Raw genomic sequence first — 19142 nt, 5'->3', positions numbered from 1 at the left:
GTCGCAGTGAGCTACCCCTTTGATCCCAGTCATCGAATCTTAAAACCTGAAATACCAATTGGAGGTTTGTAGAGATTTTCGCACGCAGAAATGCACGCATTCCTGTTTAAGATAGGATTCTTGGCATGCTAACTTGCATCCACACAAGCTGCTGTACAACAGAGGTTCCTATGTATAGAGTCCTTCTTAGCAAGCAAAGCACTGAGGCACGACACAGAGGCCCCTTCCGCACATGCAGAATAAGGCACTTTCAATCCACTTTCACAATTGTTTGCAAGTGGATTTTGCTGTTCCGCACAGTAAAATCCAGCTGCAAAGTGCATTGAAAGTGGATTGAAAATGCCTTATTCTGCATGTGCGGAAGGGGCCTTGGAGAAAATGGCTGTTTCAAATGGTGGATGCTATGGCATTACACCTCACTGACTTCCATCCCGTGTTCATTCAAAAACAACAGCCAATCAGAACGCGGGACACTGGGAATATTTGTGCATGCGTGGATATGCTTGTGATGTAAATAAAAAAGACCCGGGTTTGTGCGAAACAAACTGGAGTATTGGGGTGCTGTGTGGTTTCCTAGCTGTATGGCCGTGTTCTAGCAGCATTCTCTCCTGACGTTTTGCCTGCATCTGTGACTGGCATCTTCAGAGGATCGGATGGTAGGAATATATATATACTGTGAGGTCAAAAGGTGAGGCCATCTGAATAGAGTAGCCTGGCATGTGAGTCACAGAGAAGTCTGTAGCATGGGAGTAACAATGAAGATAGCAAGGTCAATAGGTGGATGGATCTGAATAGAAGTACCTTGGTCTTTGTTCCCTTTGATTGCTACAGTCTATAGTTGTCCTGTGTTTGTGTGGAGCTGATCAGTCACTGTCTTGATTTTAGAGTTTTTCAACTCTAGAGTTTTTGACCTCACAGTATATATCAGTGGTGGCGAACCTTTGGCACTCCAGATGTTATGGACTACAATTCCCATCAGTCCCTGCCAGCATGGCCAAAGGTTCGCCACCACGGGTATATATATTCCACTTGCTTTCCATTCCTACCATCCGATCCTCTGAAGATGCCAGCCACAGATGCAGGCGAAACGTCAGGAGAGAATGCTGCTAGAATACGGCCATACAGCCCGGAAACCACACAGCACCCCAGTGATTCCGGCCTTGAAAGCCTTCGACAATAAACTGGAGTATTTCCTCCTGGTCTTCACTTGATTCCTTCACAGAACTGGGCAGCCATGCAAAAGGAGAAACCGGGATAAATTAGACCCGGATTGTAAAATTCCGATTGTGACCTGGTATAATTGTGCAGTGCAGAAATGGCCATAGAAAACAGGTTACCACCCAGGCCTTCTGAAATGGATGAATAAGCTTCCAGAATACTCAACAAGGGCAAAGCTATCCTCTTTGGCACGTAGCAGAGTATGAACGGAGATCCTTTTTGGATTATACTAATTAATTACCTACAAACTAATTACTTGTATGATTAAAGATTATGAGGACTATACGGATAAGGATAAATGATTGAGTCTGTATTTTAATTTCTTGAGTTTTTAAAATTACTATTGGGGTTGAAGGTGCTGTAACGTCGGATGATAATAGATGTATTCAAGCATCACAATGCTATGTCTGATTTTAATTCCACGCCAAAAAAAGTTTTTAAAATTATAAATTACAAAAATAACAATTATGGATGAAAGAGAGCCCGATATAAGCCTGGATGTTGTGTTTCCAAGCAGCCATGGTAACAGCAGCAGGTTCTGCTGAAGGGTGAAGGCACACAGATTAATTATAGAAGGGCATTGACTAATGGACTTCATGTTACGCACTGGGCTGAAATAAGACTTTTCCCCCCAGATCATAACTATTCAGTTCCACTTAGTGTGATTGAATTAGGTGAGGTCCTGCTTCCGCTACTGACTCTCGAGCTTTCATTTCAGTGATGGCCGGAGATTTTGTTTATTTGCTCAGACGCCAAAACAGACGGGGATGCTGCTCCCAGCATCAAGATGGAAGGGACACCAGCCAATTGGACACAGCCAATCAGTGCCTGACCCACCCTAACGATCAGCCAAGCGATGAAGCCATCTGCTTGGCAAAAGGAATATTTGTGTCCTCCGAGAGCTGGGAAACGTTCCTCCATAGAAGCCAATTGCCACCAGCTGATGCCTGCATAGCTCTCCAGCTGATAGGCAGAAGAGTCAGGACAGATGAAAGGAAATCTTTCTTTATGACAAGTGATTAAAATGCGAGAGTCTCTTCCAGAGGATGCAATGATGGCCATGGGTGTGGAGGGCTTTTCATCCATGGAGGATGAATCTAGCAGTGGCTACTAGCCATGGTGACTGAAAGGATCCTTCATGATCAGAGGCAATAAATCTTGGAATATCAGTGCCAAAAGGCAACCTGATCAGGGGAAGGCCTCCGTCTGTATGCCCTGTTGTTGGACCTTCAGAGGAACTGTTAGGCTACTATGGGAGACAGGATGCTGGACGAGATGGACCTATGGCCTGATCCAGCAGGTTCTTCTTACATTCTGAGAGCTGTCCTGTTCACGGACCAAGAGATCTAATTTCAGATGGTAGGTGCAATACCCTCCACTCCCTGACAGGGACAGAGGCCCGGTAGGGGAGTGTGTGGGGACTCCGTTGATAGCTGCTGTTAGCCTAGGCACCCACCCCACTTACGCACACACAAGCCCTTTAGGCAAAATCCTGTCAGGAATCAGACACTGCCACCTTTTTAGAGGGGAAAATTGAACCCTTAGAGGCTTTTTAACAGTAAAACAAAACTAGAATTTATTAACAGGCTTTTTCTTCTCAGTTTGGTGGTACAGAGAGGTTTTAAGTATTTCTTGTTCTTTAGGCAGATATTACTTAAATGTTATGCATAAAATGCTGTTTCACAGAAATGGCTGTTTCAGTTTCAAATTATAACTTCATACACACACAGTGGTCTCTTTTAAGGGTAAACCTTTTCTACATGGTCTTGAACATTCTCCTAAAACACTCCTTTACTCCTCAGGGTTTCATGCGGGCTTGGGACAGAGCAAGCTCTGGGGTTCCTCTAAACCAGTGGTGGCGAACCTTTGGCACTCCAGATGTTGTGGACTACAATCCGCACCAGCCCCTGCCAGCATGGCCAATTGGCCATGCTGGCAGGGCTGATGGGAATTGTATTCCATAACATCTGGAGTGCCAAAGGTTCACCACCACGGCTCTAAACCCTCACTTAATTCTGCCAGTTAAGCCAACACACCCTCAGGAACTCTTTGGTCCCAATATCTAGGTGTGGTCTCTTACTGAGGTCTTACAAATGTCCCTGTGAAAATAAGTTTCCCTCTTGTCTTCCACCAACACCTGGCCACCTAGCCTCTGGTGAAAACAAGGATCTGTCCCACTCTCAGTCTTTGAGATACCAGTCACAGTGGGTATCCTGCCTTGCCCAGTCTTGGTGTCTACCCACATGCTATTTGTATGTTTTCTAAACAAATACGAAAAGGATGTCCAAAGTTTTTCACTCTACTTCATCTAACCTAACCTTGATCTTGGTGTCCCTAGAACTTGGCGTGAAATGCATAACAGAGCATATGGCTGCTCTGGAACATCTGCAATACTAATTTGCAACGGGGAAGAAGATTAGGGAAAACATGGATGTTGACTTTTCAGCAAGCCAACTTCCACCCAGAGAGTTTTGCCCTAGAAGGTTATTTTCCACATCCGTTTCAGCTGCATCTGGTAGATAGCTTGAGGAGCAAAGGTCCATTTCACACAAGATAATCCCCCTCCATGTTATGGCTCAGCCTGGTCTGGCTGGGGACCCCTGGGAGGAAGACTCAGATGGAGAGGAGGGAACAGTTTTGATTCCAGAGTCCCAGGCACTGCCTGTAAACGCAGAGCCTGAGCAGTCAGTAGTTCCTGCAGGACCAGGTGGCTCGGGCAGAGTATTCAGGCTGGGTTCCACAGCCAGGTCCAAGCTCTGAGATTCTCCAGCCAGGGTTTAACTCTGAGAGTCTTCATAATGAGCCAGAAGGGATCCTGCCAGCCTTGTCTATAAAAGTCTATAAAATTATGCCTGGGGTAGAAAATGTTGACAGAGATAAATTTTTCTCTCTTTCTCACGATACTAGAACCAGGGGGCATTCATTGAAAATGCTGGGGGGAAGAATTAGGACTAATAAAAGGAAACACTTCTTCACGCAACGTGTGATTGGTGTTTGGAATATGCTGCCACAGGAGGTGGTGATGGCCACTAACCTGGATAGCTTTAAAAGGGGCTTGGACAGATTTATGGAGGAGAAGTCAATATATGGCTACCAATCTTGATCCTCTTTGATCTGAGATTGCAAATGCCTTAACAGACCACGTGATCGGGAGCAGCAGCCGCAGAAGGCCATTGCTTTCACATCCTGCACGTGAGCTCCCAAAGGCACCTGGTGGGCCACTGCGAGTAGCAGAGAGCTGGACTAGATGAACTCAGGTCTGATCCAGCTGGCTTGTTCTTATGTTCTTATGTCACCCCCCACCCCCACCATTAGGAGCAATGCAGGAGGAGACTGTGTGCTAGGTTACAGCAAAGGAGATGGCAGCAGCAGGTTAGCAGCTATGGGGCGAGCTGGATTAGGTGCAAAGTCTTTGCAGGAGCCAGACTAGAATAACCCAGTGCAAGAGGTTATTGAACTAGGGAAATGGGAGGCTGGCTATAAAAGAAAGGTTGCAGCTGAGCTAGCTTGTGGTAGCAATGTTGTGGTTCAGTTTGCAGGTCACTGTTTCTAGCCTTGTCTTGGTCCCAGGCTCTGTGTTCTCATTAAATGACTGACCCCACTAAGAACTGTGTCTGGACTGTCTTTGGTTCCTGAGGACCTTTGGTTCCTGAGGACCTGCGACGCTCAGCAACTTTCCTTTCTGACGCTCAGAGACAGAAACGCAGTAGACGGAGACTCTTCAAACAAGCTTCCTCGAGACCACCTGGGAGCTGCTTGCTTTCAAAAAAGAAAGAAGTAAAAACAAAGCATCACAGATCTTCCGAGCTCTGCTTGTGAGGTAGAGTTGTCAGTGGATTCTCCGGGGGGAACAGAGATGGGTTCTGAAGCTACCGCTGAGTGGCGAAATAAAAGGGGCCCAGCAATGCTGCATCTTGGATAAATATGAAATATGATAGCCACATATCAAACAATACAGAGGAACAACAGTAGCAATTCAGAAAGATCCCAGGCAGATCTGCTTTTTCGCTGTCCCCCTCGTTCAGAGACAGGCTTGGCGAGGCACCGCGCTGTGATTCAGAGCTTTGCTTTTTTTAGGGGGGAAAAAATCCCACCGTTGCCCTGCTGTGATAAAGCAGGCCTGCCCAAAGGGAATATGTGTGTTATGTAAAGGTGACGCTTCCCACTCGATGCAGGGTCAAGGAGAATGCACGTGCACCTGGCAACTCGGGAAACCTTCAAAGGACTGACACAGCCAGCAATTAATTGCTGATAAAGAGATCCTCCCATATCACCAGTTCCCCCATATCGACATTTATATATCCAAAGCCCTTTTGAGCATCCTTAAAATACAGGGCAAATGAGGTTAAATACCTACGAGAGGGCCATTTGCACATGCCGAGCAATCTCATCCCTTGTCAGGGCACCTGAACATAAACAAGGTACTGGGACTAGACCAGGGGTAGGGAACCTGTGGCTCTCCAGATGTTCAGGAACTACAATTCCCATCAGCCCCTACCGGCATGGCCAATTGGCCATGCTGACAGAGGCTGATGGGAATTGTAGTTCCTGAACATCTGGAGAGCCGCAGGTTCCCTACCCCTGGACTAGACGATGTTGTAGGCCTTGCCAAGGGAAGGGCTGTGACTCAGTCCTAGAGGGGTCTGCTTTGCATGTGGAATTCCCCAGGTTCAATTTCCATCATCCTCAATTACAAGGTTCTGCTAGCAGGTGATAGAATCATAGAGTTGGCAATCAAAGCACTCCTGGCAGATGGCCATCCAGCCTCTCTTTTAAAACCTCCAAAGAAGGAGACTCCACCACACTGCGAGGTAGTACATTCCACTGTTGGACAGCCCTGACTGTCAGGAAGTTTTTCCTGATGTTAGGTGGAATCTCTTATCCTTTCCTTTGAACCCATGACTCCTGGTCCTAGTCTCTGGAGCAGCAGAAAAGAAGCTTGCTCCCTCACCAACATGACATCCCTTCAAATATCTGAACATGGCTGTCATGTCACCCCTTAACCTTCTCTTCACCAAACTAAATATACCCGGCTCCCTAAGTCTCAGCTCGTAACATTTCACCAGCATGAATGTTTGGCACAGAGGTGAGATCCAGCAGGTTCTCACAGGTTCCCGAGAGTAGGTTACTAATTATTTGTGTGTGCCGAGAGGGGGTTACGAATTGGTGATTTTGCCACGTGATTTTTGCCTTAGTTACGCCCCTCCTCTTAGCAGTAGCACGCAGAACTTGAAGCAGTCTAGCAGGAGGTGCACTGGCGTGCGTGGCAGCCTGCGCCTGCGTGCATTCGTTTCCCGCCCAAGGACCGGCACAGCGGCTGTGTCCTTGCCACAGCCCCGCCCAGCAATGCCCTGCCCCCGGAATGCCCAGCCACGCCTCCATCGTGCCCCGCTCAGCCCCATTGGCGCTACGCCACAGTTTGAATCCCACCACCATGAGAGCCTGTTACTAAAATTTTTGGATCCCACCACTGGTTTGGCATCTTCAGAGGTATGTCATGGCAAGATGTGCTTCTCTCTGTGGTATATGAAGTACATTATGCTGTGACATGCCTCTGAAAATGCCAGGCGTAAATGCAGGTGAAACATCAGGAGCAAAAACTACCAGACCACGCCCCAGAAAACCTACAACAGCCAGTAGATTCCAGCTGTGAAAGCCTTCGACAATACAAAGCAGAAGACTAGATTTTCATATTCAATTTTTCCTCTATCTTAAGGAGTCTCAAAAACATCTTATAATCACCTTACCTTCCCTTCCCCTCCCCACAACAGGCACCTTATGAGGCAGGTGGGGCTGAGAGAGTTCTGAGAAAACTGTGACTGGCCCAAGGTCACCCAGCAGGAATGTAGGAGTGCGGAAACACATCTGGTTCACCAGATAAGCCTCTACCGCTCAGGTGAAGGAGTGGGGGATGAAACCCGGTTCTCCGCCTACTCTTAACCGCTATACCACGCTGGCTCAGTTGCTCAGGGACAGTTGCTCTGATATTTGGCAGGCCCAGCTGCATGTAACATAAAGTTCTGTCCTGCGCTATGACCTCCTCCAAGCTACATATACGTTGAATCTATGAATCATTTTTGACTCCTTTCTCCCATTTATGAAATAGCACCCGGAAAGGAGATAAAAGAAAATAGTCCTGGACATTGTGCTCTCGCTTGCTGGAGTACAAAATGTCGGCAGAGTCCCAGAGCACATTATAAGCCCATTACCGTTTCCCAGGCTGTCAAAAGGAAACAAAGGAACCTGCGTAACCTTGAGTTCAAAACACCAGCTTTGCTTCTAAGCACCGTGATGCGAAAGAATGTGCCTCAGTCGAGCCGCTCTTGTGTCAGCGCTTCGGAATTGTGACTTATAAGAAAATGAGACTTATGTGACTTATAGGAAATGAATACTAGCAGGGCACAGTGAGTCAATGTTCCTCCTTTTCCACGGATCGAGTCTGCCCAGCGAACGCCCACATAGCAAGGGCATTCGATTTAGTCATCTTTGGGGGAAAAAATTAATTGAAGCTACCTTCAAACATTAGGTGTCCGGAGGGTAAAGGTGGCCACAAGGGGCATTTGAATGTTCAGAGAAAGTCCTGATTTCCCAATGAAGAAGCCGCCCTCCAGGTGGGAATCTTCTGGACTTACAGCCCAGTTGCATACAACAGAAACCTGTTCCTCTTGAGAAAAATGGATGCTTTGGAGCAGGGGCGGACTGCCCAAGGGAACATATGGCGTCAAATGTCCTGGGCTGCTGCCATTTAGTTGCCACCCACACCTCTTTTCCTTCCCCCGTGGTCAGAGGTGGGATCCAGCAGGTTCTCACAGGTTCCCGAGAGTAGGTTACTAATTATTTGTGTGTGCCGAGAGGGGGTTACGAATTGGTGATTTTGCCACGTGATTTTTGCCTTAGTTATGCCCCTCCTCTCAGCAGTAGCGCGCAGAACTTGAAGCAGTCTAGCAGGAGGTGCACTGGCGTGCATGGCAGCTTGCGCCTGCGTGCATTCATTTCCTGCCCAAGGACCGGCGCAGTAGCTGCATCCTTGCCACAGCCCCGCACAGGAATGCCCTGCCCCTGGAATGCCCGGCCACGCCCCTGTCGTGCCCCACCCAGCCCCATTGGCGCTATGCCACAGTTTGAATTCCACCACCATGGGAACCTGTTACTAAAATTTTTGGATCCCACCACTGCCCGTGGTCCATACACTGACCCGGTGCAAAGAAGTTGTTTGGTCATAGTGGGGGGGGGGGGCAGCCACTCACACTGGAGGAGGGGTGGTGGAAAACTTAGATTTTGCACTGGGCTACATTTTTCCTAGATACGCCTCTGCTTTGGAGGGTGGACTGTATGCCCCCAGTGAGGTCTCCATCCTCCCCCGGCTCCATCCCTAAATATCCAGGGGTTTCCCAACCTGAATATGGAAATGCTACCCCTGATCCCCTGCCAGTGGCCAGGGGGGACCTGGCAACCCTATTTCCAAAACTGCTTACTAGCTGGACCAGTGTATGGACCACAAATTGTTTGGCTGCCCCAAGGCACGCTTCCACCCGCCCCCAGGGAACAAACCAGACCACACTCAGAATAGACCCACTGACCTCATCACTGTAACATGGGTTGGGTTGCCAATCTCCAGGGGGAGACTGGAGTTCTTAGATTACCACTGATCTCCAGACTATATTGATCAGCTCCCCTGAAGGAAATGGCAACTCCAGGGGGTGGAGTCTGTGGAATCACAGATATTGATCACTTCAAACAATAATTCCAAATGTTATTGTTCATCCCCCTCCTTACTGCCACCCCCAACCCATGTGGCTTTTGCTCATGTTGGTCCCATGATTCCCAGCAAAGCTTTGGCTCATTCCGTACATGCAGAATAATGCACTTTCAAACTGCTTTCAGTGCTCTTTGAAGCTGTGTGGAATAGCAAAATCCACTTGCAAACAGTTGTGAAAGTGGTTTGAAAACACATTATTTTGCATGTGCGGAAGGGGCCTTTGTTGGCTGGCCCAAGGAAACTTGTTCGCCCTTTTTCACCAGAAGAAAAGCTTGCTGGATCCCACCCACCCTTTCTCATCTGTTTCAGCCTAAACTTCCTTACAGTGCTGTTGCCAAAATGAAACAAAGATGGGAGAAGCATACTTACTGCCTTGGATCCTTTGGACAATGGGTGACCTACACAGACATACTAACGAAATAGTTGCTAGCTTTGGTAGAGAGTATCTCCACAATTTACACTCCAAATCCTCAGTCCAAAGAAAAGTTAGGCATGCGCAAATTAGCGGAGGAGGTTGGTCATGACTAATTAATTCCTGCAGTACTTAAGCACATGTTTGATTTTTATATGCAAAATATGCCAGCCATCCCCTTACATAAATCATAAACATTCGCTTATTTTCTTCGTTGCAATGTTTAATAGTGGTTAATTAACAAACAAATCTGTCCTATCGTTGCAAAGGGCATGACATTCATCCTGCCGGAAGAATGCAGAGATGGTCCATTTTGTAATAAATGCATTCTATACAGATCTCTCCTCCTGAATGAGTCTATAATACACTGACATTGCCATCTTAAACTAAGAAGCATCCTTCTGCGTGCACTGAAATTAATACACCCACAAGGGTTTAATTCTGCTTAGGTTTCTACTGTCACTTAAACATCGTATCCAATATCCCACAGAACCATTCATTAACGTGTTGCAAGCAAGATTTATTTTCTAACAATGAGCTGTTGTCATTGTGATGGTTATCAATTCATCACAACTTGCACATGTTTTTTTCTTCAGTTAACCCTTTAAGTTTTTTCTTCAGTTAACCCTTTTTTCTTTCAGTTAACCCTTTTTTCTTCAGTTAACCCTTTCAGGAAGACTTAAGGGAACAAGGACAGCCTTGCTGGATCAGACTGGTTTCCATCTAGTCTAGCATCCCATCTCTCCTTGGATGCTGCTGGTCCCTGGCCTGAAAGGTGTCCAGCTTGCCTCAACCAGGGCCAAGGCTTTTCTAACCCTGGCAACAACCTGGTGGAATGTGAAGGTCAACAGGTATATTTATATATGTAATCCTGTAAGCAGAATAACAAGCAGAATGTAGCTTGTGTGCCACTGTAAATAAGAACAGTTCTCTTGGTGAAGACCAGCCTTTTTACCTCAGAAATCATAAACAAAAGAACTTTACTCATACTGAGAGAGAAAGAGACTATATACACATAGTAACACTTATATACTGATACATTTGCAGTTCATCGTTTGCTTACAATTTGGTCACCATACAAGTATCATTTACAGTATTAAACTTTCAGTCAGAGACTGTTACATAGCTTTAGTTAACAGAACACTTAGCAACATCTTTCCTCAGCAGAAACAGAGAGCTAACTCCATGCGGACCTATCTTGCAAAGCATGACGGAGGTTCCAATTCTAGATATATCTACTAGGGAGTAAGCCCCACTAAATTCACTGAGACTTCTGAATATATGCACTTTTTTATTGCACCGGATGTTTTTCCCACACTGGATGGAGCCTAAAAGCATAATCAACCAAGCAAAATCAAAGACCAACATTAAACAGAACAACAACTCTGCCAGAACAGAAAAGCTCTTAAAACTAAAAACAGACAAGCAGGATGTGCAGTTCGGCATGGAGCCTTAATTATGTCGATTGCCCAGGGGCCATGATGCAGGAGATACAGGGTCACATCACCATGGAGACTCAAATATTAAATTCCCACTAGCAGTAAAGCCCATTGAAGGAACAAATACAATGGGCTCTAGAAAATGGTTGGTGGGTTAATGGTGCCCATGGAGGGGGCCAACCCCTCCTGCATTTCTTCCCTGCTTGGCCTCACAATGTACCACGGATAATAAAAGCTAGCCAATGGGAAGAAAGCTTACTTACAGATTCCCAACTTCCACACACAGAGAGAAAAAACAGGCTTCCCTAACTTTGCAAATGGGCACTCCTTTCTCAGAGTCTCCCGTCGCCAGGAGAAGCACACCATGGGGGGAGGAGGTCAGTATTGCTTCCGACAGCAAAGGTTGCTGGGAAATGTAGTCCTTGCCCCTCTGGGAGGAATTGGAATCAGCCTCCCCCCCTCTTCCCAGCAGTCCTTGCTTTTTCTGGTTCATCGTTGGGAACACGCTGCTCAATTATATAGTGAAATAAGCCAACTCGCTTAATGTTTCCATAAAAGTCTTTGAATACATAAGACCGAACAAAGGAAATAACTGCAATAAATTATACAGAAAATTAAGAACCTGCAACATACTGTTGTTTGTTTACAGTTTATTGGGTTTACATTAAACTCTAAGTGCTAGCAGCACACCTGGGGCAGTGGTGCTATGACTTGACACCCCAAAACCTGCTTGGGCCAAGTGGCATCCTCCACACAACTTGGCTGGGTTTGGCCCCAGCTGCCACACAAGTCTTCTGAGCAACTTGTTACCACACAACCTTTGCAATGTGGTCATGCTTGATAGCAGTGGTGTAGTGGTCAAGAGCAGTGGATTCTAATCTGATGAACCAGGTTTGTTTCCCCATTCATCATGAAGAAGAAGAAGAAGAAGAAGAAGAAGAAGAAGAAGAAGAAGAAGAAGAAGAAGAAGAAGAAGAAGAAGAAGAAGAACAAGAACAAGAAGAAGAACAACAAGAAGAACAACAAGAAGAACAAGAAGAAGAACAACAAGAAGAAGAACAACAAGAAGAAGAACAAGAAGAACAAGAAGAAGAAGAACAAGAACAAGAAGAACAAGAACAAGAACAACAAGAACAACAAGAACAACAAGAACAACAAGAAGAACAACAAGAAGAACAGCAAGAAGAACAGCAAGAAGAACAAGAAGAACAACAAGAACAACAAGAAGAACAAGAAAAAAGACGATGACTCCTCAAAGGGGCTTACAAACTCCTTTCCCTTCCTCCCTCACAACAAACACCCTGTGAGGTGGGTGGGGTTGAGAGAGCTCCGAAGAACTGTGACTAGCCCAAGGTTTTTCCAGCTGGCATGTGTTGGAGAGCGCAAGTTAATCTAGTTTACCAGATAAGCCTCCACAGCTCAAGTGGAGCCGGTGGGTGACTTTAGGCTAGTCACCAATGTTTCCTGTAAGCTGCACATGTGCACGGCCATGTGGCCACCATATTGGTGCTGTGCATATAAGGGGTTGCCCGTCCAGGGAAGCTCTCTTGGGTTGCTTAGTTCCGCTCAGTATTTTGGAACTTCCGTTCAGTCCCTTGGAAGGATTAGAGGGTAAGTTGCTAGTCACAGTTCCCACCAAACTCTCTCAGTTCTACCTACCTCACAAGGTGTCTGTTGTAGGGAAAGCAATTGTAAGCCACTTTGCAACTCCTTGAAAAGGTAGAGAAAATGGGGTATAAAGAACAACTGTTTTTTTTCTTCTTCAGTTGAGAGATGCTAGTTAAAAAATCCAAAGACACAGAAATTATAGAATAAGCATATTGCTGCTTTGAGGCTGGGACTTTACTTATTTTTCTATTACATTTATTAGCCACCTTTCTTCCATACAGAGCTCAAGACAGTTTACAATATGGAAACATACATTTCTTAAAATAATCTATTAAAAAACCAAACTTTTAAATCAGTTTGGGACTGTTAGCACATTAATCAAATGCATTCCTAAATAAAGCCATTTTTAACAGCCTCCTTTAGATCAGAAATCTAGGAAAAAGCTGTTGCTTTTGACTCGGCCTTATTGAAGTATAAAATATTTCTATTGGAAACTTTGTTTAAACTTAACACTTTCTTGTGGCGATTTGAAAAGGAAGGGTCGATAAGCATCAGCCTGATGGGGTTACTCCTTGCAAATTTAATTAATCTAATTAATTTCAGCAGCTTCAGAACATTAAACAGAGTTTTCCTAGTCATGCTAGGAAGCATTTTTTTAGACATTAAAAAGGAGGGAGGGAGGGAGAAATATCTCAGTGGAAGCGGCCAGCCCAGAGCATGATTAAACATCTAAGAAAATGAAGCATAGAGGAGCTGATAGATTCTGTTCCTGCGTTTGATGTGAAGAATACTTATGGTCCCAGCAATTGATCTGTTTCTCGTGAAGAACCAGGCTGTACTGTAATAACTAACATTTGTACCCTGCTGCCCAATGCATTTCTTCCTGAGTAGCAATCAGATCCTCTTTAGATTAGTTTCAGCCGAAGCTCCTTAGATTGCACAGAATCAGCTTCCAGGTACAACGAATGTCAGGGACATCCACCATGATGTCCGTATTTCATCTTTTGGCTGTTCCAAGTTCTGCTTGATGCCATATCAGCTACCCCATGGCTCTTGATGAAGCAAAGGTTCTTTCCCTGTGGAAAGAAGAAGAAGAGTTTGGATTTCTATCCCCCCCTTTCTCTCCTGTAAGAAGACTCAAAGGGACTGACAATCTCCTTTCCCTTAACCCACACCCCACAACAAACACGCTTTGAGGTGAGTGGGGCTGAGAGAGTTCTGAAGAACTGTGGCTAGCCTAAGGTCACCCAGCTGGCATGTGTTGGAGTGCACAAGCTAATCTGGTTCCCCAGATAAGCCTCCACCGCTCAAGTGGCAGAGCGGGGAAATCAAGCCCGGTTCTCCAGATTAGAGTGCACCTGCTCTTAACCACTACATCACGTTGCTCTCTTAAGAGATTATAGAGTGCCCCATAGCAGCTGCCCTGTTCTCTCTTGCTTACCTGGTTTCTTTCACAGCCATGAGGTCTAGTCTGTCTGTGCATAAAGGTCTGTCAAGTTACAGTCAACTTATGGCAACCCAAGAGGGCTTTCAAGGCAAGAGATGTTTGGAGGTGGTTTCCCATTGCCTTCCTCTGCATAAAATCCTTGGGCTTCTTTGGTGGTCTTTCACCCAAGGTCTGACCAGGGCAGATCTTACTCAGCCTTTGAGATCTGACAAGATCATACGATCCAGGAGAGGACATGGCCTAGTGCTACAGAAGAAGAAGAGTTTGGATTTATACCCTGCTTTTCTCAACTATAAGATGTCTCAAAGTGGCTTACAAGTTCCTTCCCCTCCTTTTGTTGCAACAGATCCCTTGTAAGTTGGTGGGGCTGACTCAGTTACTTCAACCGCTTAATCACCAGGTCACTATAGTATTGTTCGGATTCGATCTGACTAAGCGCTTGCTCAGTTGATGCTGTGAGTTTTATATATTTTGTTTTTGTATCAGTTATGCTAATGAGAAGGATTAATTGGGCGTATAATAATTGGGAGGAGATAAAGGAAGGAGTTCTCTTCCGCTCCTTTCTTTGTACCGTGCATAATTTTCAAAATCTCCACCGCGTAGCACCCCGTTATCTTTTTTCCTCTTCCTCCCTCCCCCAGCTAAAAGGCCCCAAACAATCTGAAGGTTTTCCTCTTAACTACAAAACGTGCCAAACGCGCACACAAAGAAGACAGCATCTCAGTTAATGGAATAATAATCTTGGGGGGGGGGGGGAGGTTGCGCACTAATGTAACAAGAGTGAAGCTATCCACTGCATTGCTTAGCAACCGAGAACCCCTCTGCCGCAACAGGTTTGCTTTCGACAACGCCATTCCTCCGATCCCTCTTTTTAAAAATAAGTTTCTTCGGCCAAATGTCCATGTTTGGCTTCGAACGGGTTCCTCTTGCCGGAGCATATGGGCAAAGGTGTCAACCTGCTAAAAAGGCGAGCCTGCCTCCGTTAGCCTGCAGCCGTTTGGGCCAGCATTCCTGACACGGTTAGCCTCTGAACAGCCTGTTGCAAAAAGCACATACAAACAGCCCCCTCCTGGGGAGTCCCGGGTTCCAGAAGTCGCATGGGATTCACGCAGCAGCAGGATGATTGCCAAAGGGCTCCAAGGAGGAGGGAGGGTTTTGCTTACTAACACATTTTCCCGAGGAGGGAGGTGTGGGAAGTCAGAATAAATATGTTTATATGTTAGCAGCTGAAAAAGACTTTGTAGTTCAGAGCAGGGGTCATCAGCATGGTGCCCATGGAAGCTCTCCAACTCTTTTCCTCGTGCCCACCGAGTGTTTCTATAAAGTGGGCGGGCCAAGTGGGGCTTGTACCCAGCGGGGTTTCTGCTTGTCCAGTGGAGATCTGATTGGCTGTGCAGATTAAAAGGTATCCCGATAGACAGCGCTTCTGCCTTGAATATTGAAGAGTTAATAGGAGGGTTGTGCATCATAATGGTCCCTGACATTTGGTGGTTGGCTCCGCCTGCTGTGGAAGCCGTTTTGTTGTTGGGCCCACCACCCCGTGTCAGAAGCCAAAGGTACCCGCAGGATCAAGAACAAGAAGAAGAAGGAGAACGACAACGACAACGACAACGACAAGAAGAAGGACAAGAAGAAGGACAAGGACAAGAAGAAGAAGGACAAGAAGAAGAAGAACAACAACAACAACAACAAGAACAAGAACAACAAGAACAAGAACAACAACAAGAAGGAGAAGAACAACAACAACAAGAAGGAGAAGGAGAAGGAGAAGGAGAAGGAGAAGGAGAAGGAGAAGGAGAAGGAGAAGGAGAAGAAGAAGAAGAAGAAGAAGAAGAAGAAGAAGAAGAAGAAGAAGAAGAAGAAGAAGAAGAAGTTCTTACACCTTCTCAGACACTCACCTTCCCTTCCTGTCCCCACAACAGATATCTTGTGAGGCAGGTGAGGCAGAATTCTGAGAGAACTGTGACTGGCCCAAGGTCACCCAGCAGACTTCATGTGGAGGATCAGGGAAGCAAATCCAGTTCACCAGATAAGAGTTTGCTGCTCATGTGGAGGAGTGGGGAATCCAACCTGGTTCTCCAGATTACAGTTCGCCGCTCCCAGCCTCTACACCATGCTGGCTTTTTATAGGAAACAAACAAATATTATCAAATAGGAGATCTTTGGATGCAGGACAGGAAATATTCTTGCCCGTGTCTTGAAGATGCACTGTGGAAAAGTGAAGAAACTGGGAGTTGTATGACCCTGACCTGAAAATAATATGAACAAATATAGCCTCCAATAATGTCCAGGTTTTGCTTTTGACTCCCTGCAGTGCATTGATCTATACAAGTGAGAGGCTGGTAGCTGGAAAGCTTTTCATGGTCTGGCCGGTTCTGCTCAATGATTCATCAGCCAGAGAAATTAAAAGCTTTTATCAGAGAAGGCTAAATTTAATGAAGTGCCTGCAGAAAATCTATCATGCTCATTTCCTGCCTACTTACCGGCCAGTGCTTGAGGAATTAACATTTCGTTTCCACATGGATTTATTTGTAGCCAAAGCATCCCTTTGGTCATCTCTGACCAAACAACGGGATATCTCACTTTGTTTGCCAGTGAGATTCTTTCTGATGTGTTAGAAGTTTGAGCCGGAGTAATGCCTTGGTCAGAGGGCTGGATTAGGATCGGGGAGCCAGTGTGGTGTAGTGGTTAAGGGCAGGAGGACTCTAATCTAGAGAACTGGACTTGATTTCCCTCTTCTCCACCTGAATGACAGACTCTTATCTGGTGAGCCAGATTTGTTTCCCCATGTCTACATTCCTGTCATTGCAGTGGACTCTATGGCAACTCCATTGGTTTTTCAAAGCAAGGAAAATTCAGAGGTGGTTTGCCAATCCAGTGGACTCTATGGCATCCGTGTTCAGTTTTCTAGGGTAAGAGACATTGGGAGGTGGTTTGCCATTGTGATGGACAGAGTTGTGAAGCAGCTGTGGTATTTCTTGGGGGTCTCTCATCCAAATAGAAGGTGGTGATGGCCACTAGAAGGTGGTGATGGCCACTAACCTGGATAGCTTTTAAAAGGGCTTGGACAGATTTATGGAGGAGAAGTCGATCTATGGCTACCAATCTTGATCCTCCTTGATCTCAGACTGCAAATGCCTTAACAGTCCAGGTGCTCGGGAGCAACAGCCGCAGAAGGCCATTGCTTTCACATCCTGCAGGTGAGCTCCCAAAGGCACCTGGTGGGCCACTGCGAGTAGCAGAGAGCTGGACTAGATGGACTCTGGTCTGATCCAGCAGGCTCTTTCTTATGTTCTTATGTTCTTAAATACTAGCCAGAGTCAGAGCTGAGAGTCTGAGACTGGCTCAGCCACCCAGGAAGATTTCATGGTGCTGGTGGGGTTTGAATCTGGGTCTCCTAGGTCCTAATTCGACACTTTAACCACTACACCAGCGCTGGCTTTCACTGGGCCATTTACAGAATGACAACTTAAAATGTGTGTTCTGTATGTTAGTGGAGGTTTTAACATTCATACCGTCCTGGCAGGTTTTCCCACTTTTCTGTCACATGAAAGAAAAATTATTCCCCTTTTTGCAGCCTGCAGAGTGTTTTGCAAATTGCTGCATTAATACATCGTTAATACATCATTAATACATTGGCTCCCAGTAGAGTTCCGGATCGTTTTCAAGGTGTTGGTGTTGACCTTTAAGGCCTTACGCGGCCTGGGACCCTCGTATCTTCGAGACCGCATCACCCCATATGTTTCCCCACCACGTGACCCCACTCTCTTCAGTTCCGGTAGAGAGCCAATCTACTAGCTTGGTCCCCGGCCCCTCGATGATCGCGGTACAGGCCTCCCACCACGGAGCCAGGGCAGCTTTACAGCCCTGGCCCCAGCCTGAAGATAGGGTGCTGCCTGCCCCACCAGCTGTCCGAGACCTCTGCTTGAGGACCTTGAGTGAGTTCGCGCAGGGCCTGCAAAGGCGGAGCTGTTCCATGGACGCCTTTGGAGAGTCCAGCCGCTGATGGTGCCCCCTTCCGCTGGCCCCCTTCCGCTGGCCCCTTTCGCTGGCCCTTCCGCCAGCATCTACATCTGGGCCTATAACATCTATCTAGAGCCTACCGTTCTCCCTGGGGGTGGAAGAATTTAATATTAGGCACCGGGCGCCACCTACACCTATGCCTATATTTATTTTACATTTAAATGCTAATGTTTAGCTAGTTTTCGCTGCTTTTATAAGTTTTAGCCTATTTATGATGTTTTAAAATTGTATTTATTATCTGCTGTACACCGCCCAGAGCCCCTCGGGGATGGGGCGGTCTAGAAGCCCAAAGTATAAATAAATAAATAAATAAATAAAATCGTTCCATCTTTGAATGCCTGAGGGCACACCTTTTGTACTAGCCTTCTTCTTCGAAGCTGTTCTAGCTCCTTCCAGATACCTAGACCTTAAACTTCTCACTTGCAAAGAAGATTGTACTATTAAATGGTACTGAATATGGAACAGCGAAAACATAAAACCGTGCATCCTTTAAAGCAGTATTTCTTCTGAAAGAAAAGGCGCACCCTTCTCTGAAGGAAAATTGAAAGTATTCTAAACTATTATAGACGCCAAAAAAAATGCATGCAAAGGGGAGGAGAACTGACCACCCTCAAGGAATCCTCTCTGTGCAGATTCTCTGCGTGAGTCACTGTTCTAGGGGTGCCTCCAGTTTGGAAGAAGTCCATAATGACAAACGTGCACAGAGGTCTAGATCTCTGCATTGTATGTGACTGAACCATTCAGAGACACCATAACGCTGATATGCAGCAGAAAAGAGACATTCTTATTGGAGGCTGATTAGGAGGACCCAAACATTGACTCAGACAGAGATATAACAGACAGACCTCGATGTCAAAGGGCAGTCCTGCAACCCCTCTGCAACAGGAATGATGAAATGATCCAAATACACCCAAACAAGGGAAGCAGATTGATGGGGTGAAGGATGAGTGCAGCAATTCATGCAAAGATACAACAGGTATACTCCTTTGAATGTGCGTTATTTCGGCAGTTTTTTGCATCAATAGCAATTCACTGATCCATTTGCATCTGATTCACAGGTTGACCAAAATCGCTTAACCTCAGCAGAGGTCGCTGGTTGTGTTAATTTGAACTTTGGACTCTCATGAACCCTTCACCATTTAATTATTTCTGATGTTTTGCTCTGGAACACCAGCAGTTTTGGTATGGAGAATCACTGGGTGGTTAAGAGCAGGTGAGTTCACCTGCTCTTAACCG

The sequence above is a fragment of the Sphaerodactylus townsendi genome, linkage group LG14 (assembly GCF_021028975.2).
Source record: "Sphaerodactylus townsendi isolate TG3544 linkage group LG14, MPM_Stown_v2.3, whole genome shotgun sequence".
Classification (NCBI taxonomy): Eukaryota; Metazoa; Chordata; class Lepidosauria; order Squamata; family Sphaerodactylidae; genus Sphaerodactylus; species Sphaerodactylus townsendi.
This window is presented reverse-complemented; position numbering follows the sequence as displayed.